The 5,453-nt window shown below is 41.3% G+C and overlaps 1 long non-coding RNA gene across 1 annotated transcript; it reads right to left on the reverse strand.

Moving 5' to 3' along the window:
• Nucleotides 1–282: 282 nt before the first annotated feature.
• LOC111838164 (uncharacterized) lies at nucleotides 283–4,532 on the reverse strand. The gene is made up of 3 exons (XR_002836817.2): nucleotides 4,442–4,532; nucleotides 4,095–4,344; nucleotides 283–689 (listed from the first exon to the last, which is right to left on the reverse strand). It is a non-coding gene; the product is annotated as an uncharacterized lncRNA (long non-coding RNA).
• Between the last annotated feature and the right edge of the window lie 921 nt (nucleotides 4,533–5,453).

Consider the following 5,453-nt stretch of genomic DNA (forward strand, 5'->3'; position numbering starts at 1 on the left):
CTGACTCTCAAGCTCATTGTTTCAAAATCTGGTGGGTTTTAAAGATTATGTTTTATTTTTATGAACTGTACATGCTTGTACGGTACGGGTTTGTTTGTCTTATGTCATGCATTAAAAATTTTACACACTTGTAAAGGATGCACCCTGAAAGAATTAATTCTATTATTCAGAATAGAATAACTTCAGAACTTGAAGCAGTAAACATACAAATGTAGCCGTAACATTTTAAACATGTATTCTGATTTTTTGGCAAATTTCAAATATCAACCATGAGCTACTCACTTCTTTGATAATTTTTTTATTTTAAATAAAAGGCAAAAGATGATTAGTTGTTTGTTAATTGGTGACGCATTTAATATCTGATTTTTGGTTTTTCGGCACTTAAGTCACTTTCACTTGAACAGTCACGAAGCAGAAATGAGGCGTTTTCTGAAAAAGACAAAGACAGTGGAAAATAAAGAATGAAAGTCCATCTTGTACTTCTCTGAGGTGTTTTGGAAATTTATGTAAATCGGCAGGCACCTCCCACAGGCTTAAATTTCCCCCCTGCATCCCATAAGCGATCGGGACACGCTTCTGAGGCCTTGGGTGATGCGAGGAGGTGAGGTGCACTGAGCGCGAGCCTTCTGGATTCCTGTTATCATTTCCTGCCAGTCACATTCTTGGTGAAACCCCCAGTAGGCTATGTACTGTAAAAAAAAAAACACATAACGTCACAGCAAAGGGCCGCCAGCCGACTCTTTGTTCTCAAACGATAAAAGGTCTTTTTTCCCCACTAAGAAGACCAATAACGGTACTCAAAGACAGCACAATAGAAATAAACAAAGGACGGCATTTAATATTTGCATGCTGACAACTCCAGGGACTACATTGCACAAGACGGCATGCTGCAACATCGCCGGCAGCGTCTTCGGGACGTGCGTTTTGTCTGCTGGTAACGCTGTTTATCTGTATTTCTCGATGCCTTCCTGATACTGATAGATCATTCTTTCGACATTTTGTGTAAGCTAGGCCATATTTAAAATACTTTTCTTAGGGAATATATTATACAATGCAGGGGTTAGCTGATGACCATTTTTAAATCAGAAATGTACATTTTGTCTCCCATCAGCTGGCACTGATAATTTAATGGTAGCTATTCCTCTGTTTTATAAACATCTTGGCTTTTTAAACCATGTTTTAATCAATGATAAGGTCAAGTCATCAGTAACTCTTATTTGCCTAAAACTTTTGAGGGACTTTACTGACAACTGCCTTGAGAAAAAAGTGGACGGTTAGGAAATACATAGTTAAAACGTATCGTTTTTTGTTAGTTTGTTACGGTCGATATCTGAAACCATTGCGTGGAAATCGATGAAACGAAAACTGAAAGCTGATTATTTTCACTGGTATACAGATTTGCTTTTCCTGAAGAACGTGTGGATAAGAAAATGCATTCATAATCGGCATTCAATTAAAAAACATTATTACAAAGTTATTGCTTTTGGTTAAAACTTTCATAAATGCAATAAATAAATAAAACATATAGCCTACATTGCAGTAGCCTACTTGCACATATAGATAAGTGTCGTTGCATAGTTTTCATCTTTCATCCATACAGCAAAGCTTTTTTTATTGTAAAGGGGAAATGCTTTTCCAATGAAATATACGGTAATTCATGTGTGCGTGAATCTCGCTTTCTGAGAAAACGGTCGCCTATTCAGCCAAATTTAATCGACGCTTCTATGAAATTAGTGCTTTATTTGACCAACGCTTTCTGCCCTTGTCTCGTTGAGATAGTATCGGGGTTTTCATGCACGAGGACTTTCCTGTCTGAAATTCCAGCATGAAATATACATATGTCTGTCCCCGAAGTAGTAGGTCGCGTTAGGGACGGTCCCGCCCGAGCGAGGGGAATTCAGAGGTGACTGCGGCTCATAAGTCATTTCGGGGGCTGAGCAGTACCGTTTGTGAATGGGCTGAGATCGCGGACGACATTAAAACCGTCGCCGTTTCCTACTGATCTGGCAACCGGAGACGCATCGAGGCAGCCGATAAGAGGAACGGGAAATAACAAGCAGATGAGTGAATGATGAGATCATTAAGTGAATATTCAATTGAGGAGCTCTTTTCATTTGCTGCACAGCCATTTTCCCCTCGCGGTGGATTTTTTGGGTTCTTTCTGTCCTTCTTTCTTTCTGTTTTGTTCTTTCTTCTGGGGGAAGGCTGTAAACCTTACTACAGATTGTCTGGCGTCTGCGGCGGCTCTCCAGCGACAGCAGCTCTGGAAGGCGGCGGGGAAATGCGCGACTTTACAGCAGGGGCAGACAAAAGGTAGCGGAGAGGAGCGCATACTAGCTGCTCGTTTGTCTCTTTTCGTTAGCATTCCTCTGCCTCTTTTTCGTTTTGTTTTTCCGAAATATACCGACATAATTGTGAGATGTAAATGCGGATTTCTTTGGGTAGAGGTGCTGGTCATTTTAATGGGTCTCCGCGCACACGTAGTCCAATGCTGTTGTGTGTGCGCGCGCGCGCGCATGTGTGTGTGTTTCTGAATATTTTACTGTTTTCTGGGGAAAAAACACACAGGAGCATTTTATTAAGTCGTTATGGTACGAAAGCCACTTCAGTCCAGTTCCATATAATGATTTTCTCGTTATTGGTGAGCGTGGTGAGAGTACTACGTCCACTTGGTGTGTGGTCTCTCGGTGGTCGGACCTACATTTAATGCTGTGTGGTTTTACGTGTTTTACATTTTTGACAATATTTCTCGAAGCGGGCGGAATGCGGTACTTCCCTGCATTGCACCTTTTGTGAACAGCACGAGCAGAGAATGAAAGCGGACTGCATGAATGCAGTCTTTAAAGATCGAGCAGTCTGCTTGGCTGAACCCCGGGTTCTGTACGTCTTTCCTCTAGGTTAGGGGAGGAGGGGTGGTATGTGAGCTCGAGAGAAGGAAATTCTTGTGTGTGTTTTGGAATGTGATTACCCCGGGGAGACCCCATGACTGAACGAAGTGAGTGAGTGGAGAAAAAGAATAAAATGGTTAGCTTGAGGAAGAAAGGAGAAGAGGGTGGAAAAGTGGGGCCCGGTTTCCTTTCTTTACTTTATTTTAGTTTGAATTGACAGCTGTTGATATACTTGCTCGCATGATACACTGCGGCGGAATCAGCCTGCTGGTGATATTATAGCCACCATCGGTGTTGCACCCAGTAACTTGCCTCGTTGCGTTTTGATTGCAAATGGTCAGAAATTAAGTTTTTTAAATCATAAAACGTAAAGCCTATCGTTCAGTTGGAGATGCATAATTGTTTTGCATCATCTTTCTCATGCTATATGTGAAAGATGTTATATTACACCCAAATGTTATATTACATGTTATATTACACCTAATTTAATTGTGTGAGATCATTACTATTACTTTTAGATACTTAACATCCATGCGTGTAGCAGAATACGTCTTGACTACCTGTATAAAATTCCATCCCAAAAACGCTGAGATAATATTATCTTTGCATAATAAATATATTATTTCTTCATGCATCCTGCTTAAATTTTGTCCACCCTTACACTACAGCGAACCTTGAGTAATCCTTGTTTTCTCTTGGCGCCTTTATTATGTTATTGTTTTAACCTGGAGAGTGATTGCCATTACTTGTAGCTGTACCGCGCTTCAGCATTTGTTAACCCGTCTATTCTTAAAGTGAGCGGAATTATTCATAATTTTCCGTAAGGGGGCGCTTGCGAGCCACACGTTTAAGCGTTAATAACCAACTTCGGAATGTTAAGTGCATTTCTAAACCAACAACACTATTTTAAAACATTAGTTACACACCTGTGTCGAGATGACACGATATGTGGTAAACATTCGTCAATGGCTCTGTTAACTAGCATAACATTTGCACGGCAGCAACTTTTTAAATGATTTAAGGATCAAGCGCTTTTGGTTCGCTTATGAAGTATTTACGTTTTCCCCGTCTCATTATTTAACCACCGCAGCGATCTTTTTACGCCAGGACCATCGTAGTAGAATTAGATAATATAATAATTAGTATTATGCCTATGCTTATTAATATTGCTAACAGTAACATGTATGCATTTGTTTATTTACTTACATTTTTGATAAGGCAGAGCGGCAACGGGGTGTCTTACTGCAGACGTAAATGAATCGTGACGGCGGCTGGGAGTATCGCCCGTGGACCGCCGTCCGTGGCGCATCCGGCCGCGTCGTGGCTGGGAGCCGGGGGCCCCGATGGTGCGCTCGACGGACCAGAACAATGGCCGCTTGTGGCGTTTCAGGGTGGCAAAGTGTTTTCTCGCTTTTCCACCGCTAAGACAGTTCATGCAAATCGTCCTCTCCTATAACTGAGAAAAAAAACTATTAATGTACCTTGAAGATTGTTCAAGGGCTGTTACGGAGAAAACGCGGCTTGCAAAGCGAAACCTTTGACATCACATTTACCGGCTGTCCCGGGATGTTCCTTACGATGAAGTACTCTTTCTTTTTTCTTCCTTTTTTTGGGATTGTCGGCATTCTACCAGTGTTTTACCTCTGTACTTTTCGACTGATGGATAGAATGGGCAAAGCGTTTCTTTTGAGCCTAAAGCTCCTTGCGACGCCAGTGTTGATACAGAGATGCCGGCGCAAGCCGTGTTACGAATACTAATGATTCAGGGGGCGAAATCCATTAGCAAAAGTACTTCACTTTGTATTTTAGAATTCATGGCAATCTGTCATTATGAACCCCAATTTAGCATTGGTAATTGGTGCGTTTTCCACCTGAATTATCCCGTGAAGAGTAGAGAGAGCGTGCATCTATGCACAGACATACGTATGCACGCAAATGCAAAAACATAAAGTTAGAATCATATGCAGACGTGGACGAGGACTGATTACAGCAGAATGGAGTATTTGGTGACATTTTAATTGCACCAGATTAATGTTGAACTCAAATTCATTCATTAACATTACATTAATATTTCTGCCTTTGTTATCTGCTGTCCTAATGCTATCGAAAGAAATAAAGAGTATTAACTGGAAACGCTGAAGCATCATTTCCCCAGAGTAACATGGTAAAGTTGCATTTCAGGTGTTCATGGCATGAATATTCAGTGTTTGATAATTCAGTAATGCTCATAGCGCTCCAGTTAGGCCCATTAAACACTGAAATTTACATTTGTGCCGAACAAAGAGAAAAAAACAGGTTTTAAAGTGATGTATTAGTGTCGGGAGGACGATTTGGGTTGAAACGTGGGTATGAATCCTTCACCAAAACCTTGCTGGTTCGTGGCCCAGGAATGGCCGCTCCACTCGCATGACCAGAACAAGGGTACCAAAGATGGCGTACCTTTTAAAAACTTTGCTGTGTTTTTCTTCTTTGACTGTGGTTAAATGAACACTGGCTTTTCGCAAAGCTGGTTATTGTGGTCAGTTTACATTAATGCGCGGTCGTCCCATAATCAGGACACGCATC

The sequence above is a fragment of the Paramormyrops kingsleyae genome, chromosome 1 (genome assembly GCF_048594095.1).
Source record: "Paramormyrops kingsleyae isolate MSU_618 chromosome 1, PKINGS_0.4, whole genome shotgun sequence".
Taxonomy (NCBI): domain Eukaryota; kingdom Metazoa; phylum Chordata; class Actinopteri; order Osteoglossiformes; family Mormyridae; genus Paramormyrops; species Paramormyrops kingsleyae.